The following is a 7936-nucleotide window of genomic DNA, read 5'->3' as shown; positions in this document are numbered from 1 at the left end:
AAATTTTTTAAAAGACAAAAAAGAAACTATATTTTGAATTTTTACCATCTCTTCTTGTAAACTGCTATTCTTAACAATTTAAAATCATCAGGAATGTACATATATCTTATATATATATATATATATATATATATATATATATATATATATATATATATATTTCACACACATCAAGTTGTTGCCAGGGTCAATAAAAAATGTATTAAACAATGAACTTTTATATGTGTAAGCAGAAGTGATCTCTAAAACCATTATTAAGATTAGAGTAGTAAATGATTAGCACAGATGTAGCCTACATGTTACCCATATGCATAATTCTATGTGTGTACTTTTTACGTGTCTAGAAGTGTACCAGCTTTGTGCTGAGGTAACATGACCACAAGGTGATAGGAATTGATCAGCTGTTTTTCAGTCAGTTGTGACAAAAGGCATCCATGCTGTCTGCTGTTGAAAGAAATAAGTTATGCTACATGAATCTGTTCCCAGAAATCTGCCCTCAATTTTCCACAACATAAGAAAGGCGAAGGGGTCTATTTTTGTCCCTGACTTTCCTTTTGACAGGAGATTCTGGATTAAAATTTTTGAGGTGGGTGGTTGAGGGATGCGCCTATCCACTGGATATGGTCTCTATAGGTTCTATCCCCCCTTTGTTGCATATTTCTGCTAAAGTCCTCCCTGTTGTGTCCTGGGCATATCTTGTGCCTTTAGTATCTGGGACTTTCTAGTAGATAACCCCAGTTCCCCTTCCCCCACTGTTACACACCTACTTTCAAATACTTGACCTTCTGTAGTTCTCCCCATCTTATCCCATATCTGAACTGGTCCCCCTTTTACTCTACCTCTCCTCTCTCCCTTTACTTCACAGAGATTCTTCTCTTCCCCTTACTGAGTAGTAAGGGAGCATCCACCCTTTGCTGTCTTCTTTCTTCTTTGGTTTCAAATGGACTGTGAGTTTTATAGTGGGTATTCTTTTTCTTTCTTTCTTTTTTTTTTTTTTAAAGATTTATTTATTATATGTAAGTATACTGTAGCTGTTTTCAGACACACCAGAAAAGGGCACCAGATCTCATTGTGGATGGTTGTGAACCACCATGTGGTGGCTGGGATTTGAACTCAGGATCTTCAGAAGATCAGTCAGTGCTCTCAGTGCTCTTAACTGCTTAGTCATCTCTCCAGCCCTATTGTGGGTATTCTGAGCTTCATTTTTGGCCAATATCCACTTTTCAGTGAGTACATACCATTTGTGTTCTTTTGTGACTGTGTTAGCTCACTCACGATATTTTCAAGTTCCATTCATTTGCCTAAGAATCTCAGGTATTCATTATTTTTAATAGCTGAGTAGTGCTACATCCACTCCAGTAGTGACTCACATTACTGGTTTAGAAACCTGGAAACAGTCCTGAGGCAAAGAGCTTCACAGAAACTTAGCCTCCTGGAACCTTGGTATTCCCATAGCCCATATACTCAAAACCTGTTCCCACGTTAGTCTGGTGTATGGTTCTGTGTGCTCTCTTTTAGTATTGTTTTATTATAAATGCCTTTAAGGATTGATTTTAACATATAGCTAAGCCTTTGCCATTGTTCCAATGGTGCCTAGAAAGTCCTTGAAGCCAACCCTGAGCTTGCAATTCAGTAAGAATGTTACCTATTCAATAACACTCAAGTTTACTTCTAGTAGAGACAGTGAAGATAATTAGGCATTACTATTTACTTGAATAGAGCTAGAAAAGCTAAGGGCTAGTCTGCATAGTAATTACTTAGGACAATAGTCAAGTCACACCCAAACACAGGAATACACAAGGCCTAGGAAATAAGTGGGTTGTAGCATGAAAGGGTTAGTAGAAGGGAATTCCCAGGCCCAAAGGAATAGCATAATCAGGTATTTACTAAAGGACACCTGGTGGTGGGTTTAACAATATACTAGCATTGCATCAGAGCATTCACCTGGCTCCTGTGTTTAGCTGATCTTAATTAGGGTTGTTCCTATTCTCAGTTGTAAACAAAGCCTGGCTCCCGCCATCTTTGTATGTATATATTTTCTTTGTTTTGTGTTAAGAACCAGTGTACCTTATTTGCTTAGCCTTCTTGTTTCTCTTCTGTGTTAAAAGTCTGGTGATTGCTTGGAGAAAAACACATCCAGATACAGCACTCCCTTGTGTCTGTGTCCATTTGTCATCCTTCCTTGCCAACTCCATGCCCACCTGCCAGAACCCCTAATTTCCATGGATTGACAGAGGCCAACTGAGCCCGGTCTGTGGCAGAGTAGTACTCTATACTGTAAATTTACCACATTTTCTATATCTATTCCTCTGTTGTGGGACATGTGGGTTGTTTCTATTTTCTGTTTATTATAGATAAGGCTGCTATGAACACAGTGGATCATCTGTCCTGGAGGAACGACCATCCAGTGACTGCCTCACCTAGGGATCCATTGCATCTGCTGAAACCAAACCCAGATACTATTGCTGAAGCCAAAAAGTGTTTACTGTCAGAAGCCTAGTACCAGAGCTGGACCAATACAGATGCGGATGTATACAGCCCAGTATTGTACTGAGCAAGGGACCCCAATGGGTAAGTTAGGGCAAGGACTGAAGGAGCTGAAAGGGTTTGCAACTTCATAGGAAGAACAACAATATTAACCAACCAGAACCCTCCAAATCTCCCAAGGACAAACCACCAACCAAAGAATACAAAGGGGGTACCCATGGCTCCAGCTGTATATGTAGCAGAGGATTGCCTTATCTGGCATCAGTGGAAGGGAAGCCCCTTGATCCTATGGAAGCTTGGTGTGCCAGGTTAGGAGAATGCTAGGCCGCTGAGGCAGGAGTGGGTGAGCCGGAGGGGAAGCACTCTCATAGAAGCAAGGGTAAGGTAGAGGTGATAGGGCAATTGTGGAGGGGAAACTGGGAAAGGGGATAACATTTGAAATGCAAATAAATAAAATGTCCAATAAAAGATGAAAAAAGAAAGAAAGAAGGGCAATCAATGCTTTTAACTCTGAAATATGCAAAAGAAGAAGAAAGCTGAGGACTGGGGTTGAACAGTTTACTGTTAAACCAAACAACAAAACAACTGAACTTACAATTGGTTAGGCACAATACAGTAGCTCATTATATAATTGCATTATACAATGCTACAGTATATACTATGCCTTTATCATATAATATCATAAATCATATTTAGACTATATTTCCAATTCAGCAGAATTTTGCCTATGGTTTTGTGTTGTTGTTGTTGTTGCTGTTGCTGTTTGTAACAAGTCAGTCTTGATCTCATAATATAACTCAAAAAGTGTTATAAGTCACTCTTCTACCTATGTCTTAGTTTTTCTAGCTTGCAGAATATGGCCTAAGTTGCATCAACAGGCCTAAGTCGACTATTCTTTTAACAGTCTTAGAAAAATTACATCATAACCAAACAAATTATTTAAAAAATTAACTTGCAATAATCCTAGCTTTATTATCTTTTAAAAAGTAATAATTAAAGATTGATACTATTTTTCTAAGGCATTCACTTGTTATTCACCCAACAATGACCTCCTAATTTCTTTTTCTATTATGAAGTTATATTTTGTATTATACAGTAGAGCTAGATTTCATTTTCAGAATAATTCAAATCAATTAGATAATGTCCTCCAGATTTAATGAACAAGTGATCCATTAGAATTTTTATTCTTTTCAAGGGTCTTATGTAACTTAAAGACTGGCAGAGAACAAACATTCTTATCTATACTTTGCAGGTAAGTCAAGGGCACTATTTAGAGTTGCATGAAAAGCCTAAAGTAACAGAAAAAAACATCTCCAATCCTCTGTGCCTTTAGAATTGAAACAAGGTTTTTTTGCCCCCTCTTCTCCCTTATGCCAGCAAAAATTTCTTTTCTTTGCCAAATTGCTTCCAGGTGCAGTACACTATGCAATGGTATCAAAGAAGCTTAATGCAACAACCCCAGTTCTAGGAGGAATTAAAAAACTACCAAGGTTTATGTTTGAACATTACCAGCCCTGGGCTACAGGAACTTTTACTATCTCTATAGGCACCATGCCATCAGAATTTGCTGAGCCAATTTATTTTAAAGTGCCATTTTATAATTTTTCAGAATGCTTTGATAATTGCATAAGTATATTAGTAACATATCAAAATGCATTAGGGTAATTGACATGCAATCATTAGAATTTGAAGAGATTAAGAAAGTATCAAAACCAAAGCTGTTCTGAAGTCAACTTTAAATGTGTGGAATAATTTAACTGGGAAACATTTGCTGGAAAACATTTCCCAAGAATCTAGTGCAAAACAAGAAGCAAAGTATTTGAAGAATGGTTTATGTGACCATGTCTTACATTTCCATCCAACTTGCTATGCATGTTAATATTACAAGGGCTTTTGGTTTCACCAAGGTGAATGATAGTTTGCCAAGTCATGTGATGAAGAAATTATTAATATAATTGATTGAGGTATTGGGCAGTGAGTGGCAGTAATATACTATTAGTAATCAGAGGGATTTTTCGTAGGTATTTTTATAATGGGTGCTAAATGCCTTACATAGATTATGATGAAATATTTTACGTCCAATTCAGTAATTGCAATAGCAGCCTTCATCTGTGTACAGGACTATTCCCAAGGTAAATCAGTAATGAAAGCTCAACGAAGGAAAAAAATCAAAGGAATTGGGAATGCCAACACAGTACAATAGTGTATTCACTTTTGTATTTCACTTTGTCGGTTCACATTGTCCTTCAAAATTAGCTAACAATTGTAGTAGTGTATTTTTTAATTCCAAAGTGGATGGATATCTATTTATATATAGTCAACCTTGGCACTGTTTACACTTTCACACTGACATTTTGCCAAAGTATATCTTGACCAGAACAAGAACTCAAAAGCCAAATGCAGAATCAGGAGCAAGAGTAAATATATAGTGGTCAGGCAGTGGTGGCACATGCCTTTAATCCCAGCAGAGGTAGGCAGATTTCTGAGTTTGAGGCCAGCCTGGTCGACAAAGTGGGTTCCAGGACAGCCAGGGCTACACAGAGAAACCCTGTCTCGAAAAAACAAAACAATGACAAAAAAAAAAAAAAAAAAAACCAACAACAACAAAAAGAGTAAATATATAGTAATGTGCACAATAAAAGCCAAACTGGATGTGCCAAAGGATTGTAGAATTCTAAAAAACTTAATATTGAAAACAAGAGTGGCCTATCACTAGAAGTGAGTAGGGTTTATTTAAATATCTCTGACCCAATGTCAAGGAATGGTTACAGGTTGTAAATACTAACTGCTAAATTTTAATGGATCGTAAATATCAATCTTCTATCCCACCCACTATTCAAATTTGTTGATTTAAAATGTGTGGTTAAACTCATTGATGTGTTGACTAAAAGATGTATGCATATGACAGATTGGCTACATCAACTAATGTACCTATGAAGCCAAGAACATTGTCTGTATTTTATTCAAAACTGTCTTACATATTTCCATCTTTAACTTAAGCAGTCCTCCATTGATCTGAGGTCAGAGACCCCTATTACATGAAGGACTGAAGAAACTGAAGGGGATGGCAGTCCCATAGAAAGACCAACAGTACTAACTAACCCAGACCCCTGAGAACACTCAAAGACTAAGACACCAACCAATGAGCATATGTGGGGTGATTTGTGGCCCCAAGCACATATAATTTAATGTGGGTATTTTGTATATGCTTCTATTTATTTGTTTTTCTTCTCCTATTATCATGTGCTAAACCCATCATTGAGCTTGTCTCAGTAATTCCTCATCATTTGCCATTTTTATCTGGCATTTTAATGTCCTGTTTGGTTATGTTGTTCATATTTTCCTGCAGTTCTTCATACGTTAATTCAAACCACCCTCACTTTCTCAGGAAGTATTTTCCATATTGTTCTGCATATAGTCAATTCTGGACTTTTAGCATATAGCTTCCACTGGATGCTAGTTTATTACATTGTTTGAAAGATGAGCTCTTTATTTTTGCTATTTTGTTTTTTAACATCTTATATTTGTTTGCCATCTAGGAAAGTAGAATGAGATAAACGTTATTCATTTAAGAACACACAATGATATCTGAGGGTTACTGAGGATGTTTCAATCAATAGAAGTAAATTTGAACTTTTGCTTTCAATTCCTCCAGGGTACTTTATAGTTAGTGCAGTCCTCAGACATTCTCAAATATGTGTCTTATCTTTAAGTTTCTTTATTGCTATTGTACCTCAGACAAGGCCTTACTGTTTGCCCTTCACCATTAGTATCAATGTTCTCTTAATCCAGTGCTCCCATCTTTTGTAGAGAATTCACTTTATTGTTATTTGTTTTCATTATTAAGACAATTTTATATTTCTGCATCTATAGATGTTTCCTTATTGGTTGCACCTTTGCCTTCACAGCATATCTCTTACAGTTTAAATTAGGATTTATTTTTCAATTTTTATTGTACTCTAAAGAGGATTTTAATCCTTTTTTTCTTTCATTGAACAGCAATGAGCCCTTACATGCATCTTCAGAATAATATGATTTTAAGCCTATCTTGTGGCTAAGGGATGTGAATGAATATGGGTCCTGTACTCTCTGCAGCTCGCTGTAACAAGAATGCAGATAAAGGGAATACTTATTTACTGGAAGTAGAAGTGTACAATAGTCCATTGTGAAAATAGGTATGGAAGCTTTTCAAAAACCTAAAAAAAATTCTTCCCTAGGTGCATTGTAGTTGTAGCTGCTGTGTCTCCTGTGCAACAGTAGATACCATAGAGGAGAGAGGCTATGTCTATGATCAGTGTTATGACCTATGAGCATCAATGTGATCAGTTCTCTCATTGAAAAAAAAAGTGAGCCTTGGATTACCACTGGTTCAGGTAATGGGGGTCCCAGACAGGGAGTTACCCTGAGACAATCACAAAGTAGGCCTGGATTAGCTCTCAGGACCAGGAACAAGCCAGAGACCAGAAGAACCCTTCCTTGGACCATGAACCCTGGAAGAGAGTGAGCCCAAGACAGACTATCACAAGGGACCAATCAGGTGGGTCTGGCAAAAAGCCAGCCTGAGATAATCACCAGACCCCCAGATGTCCATCAGGTTAGTGTGGCACCATGCAGGCCTGGGTTGGGGACAGACCATGCCTGAGATGATACCTGCCTGGTTCCATAATGCAGGAGCAGAGCAGAGCACTCTGGAGACCATTCCTGAGATTTCCCAGATATTTAGAAACCACAGGCACTACTAAGAGGATTAAACATGTGGTGGAAAAATGAAAGAAAATGACTAATAGAAAGATGTGGGCACAAGGAAGAGGGGCAGAACTTGAGAATTATGTGCAGTGAGGAACAGCCTGATGTGAATAGCTGGTGATGCCATCTGTGACTATGATGGGGTGGGATATTGGACTATACTGCCATGGGGAGCCATGTCTGGTCCTGTGGCTTTGAAATAGCATGGGTTTGTTACCACCAAATGTTAGGCAGACGCCCCTGGTCTGGGCTGTCACTCAGTACCTGTTGATGCCTGACTCCTTGGCAGAACTGGCCCCACCTCTCACCTAGGCATTGTGAGAGGGCTGGCCCTAGAGGCCTGAGACCAGGAAAGCTGTCCCCATCCCTAGCCAGCTGCAATACATGGGAGGGCCAACCCTGCATATTGCAGAGTTTGTGAGTGCCTCCTGGCGGATATATGCATGGAAGAGCTGGTTCTACCACTACTCTCCTGTGAAGTGGCATAGAGAAAGAATATTCTCCCTTGCCTTTACCACCTGCAGCAGGAGAGAGGCATGGCCTTGGGGCCATGAGTGCACCAGCTGCAGCATTCAGGAGAGATGGGCTTATTGAAGAGCTGGCGCTGTCACTTGTCTGCTATGTAGTGATATGGGCAAGTTGTGAGAGTTGCAGGTAGCCAGACTCCAGAGTGTAAGATTGGGAATGCCAACAGATTGACCTG

At 38.7% G+C, this 7936-nt stretch overlaps 1 non-coding gene across 1 annotated transcript; it reads left to right on the top strand.

Annotated features, from left to right (window-relative positions):
* Positions 1-6691: 6691 nt before the first annotated feature.
* Positions 6692-6823, top strand: LOC115063534. The gene has a single exon (XR_003843385.1). It is a non-coding gene; the product is annotated as a small nucleolar RNA SNORA17 (small nucleolar RNA).
* Positions 6824-7936: the final 1113 nt, after the last annotated feature.

Source organism: Mus pahari, chromosome 2 (genome assembly GCF_900095145.1).
Source record: "Mus pahari chromosome 2, PAHARI_EIJ_v1.1, whole genome shotgun sequence".
Taxonomy (NCBI): Eukaryota; Metazoa; Chordata; class Mammalia; order Rodentia; family Muridae; genus Mus; species Mus pahari.
Note: the sequence above shows the minus strand (reverse complement) of the source record. Positions and strands in the feature narration are given on the sequence as shown.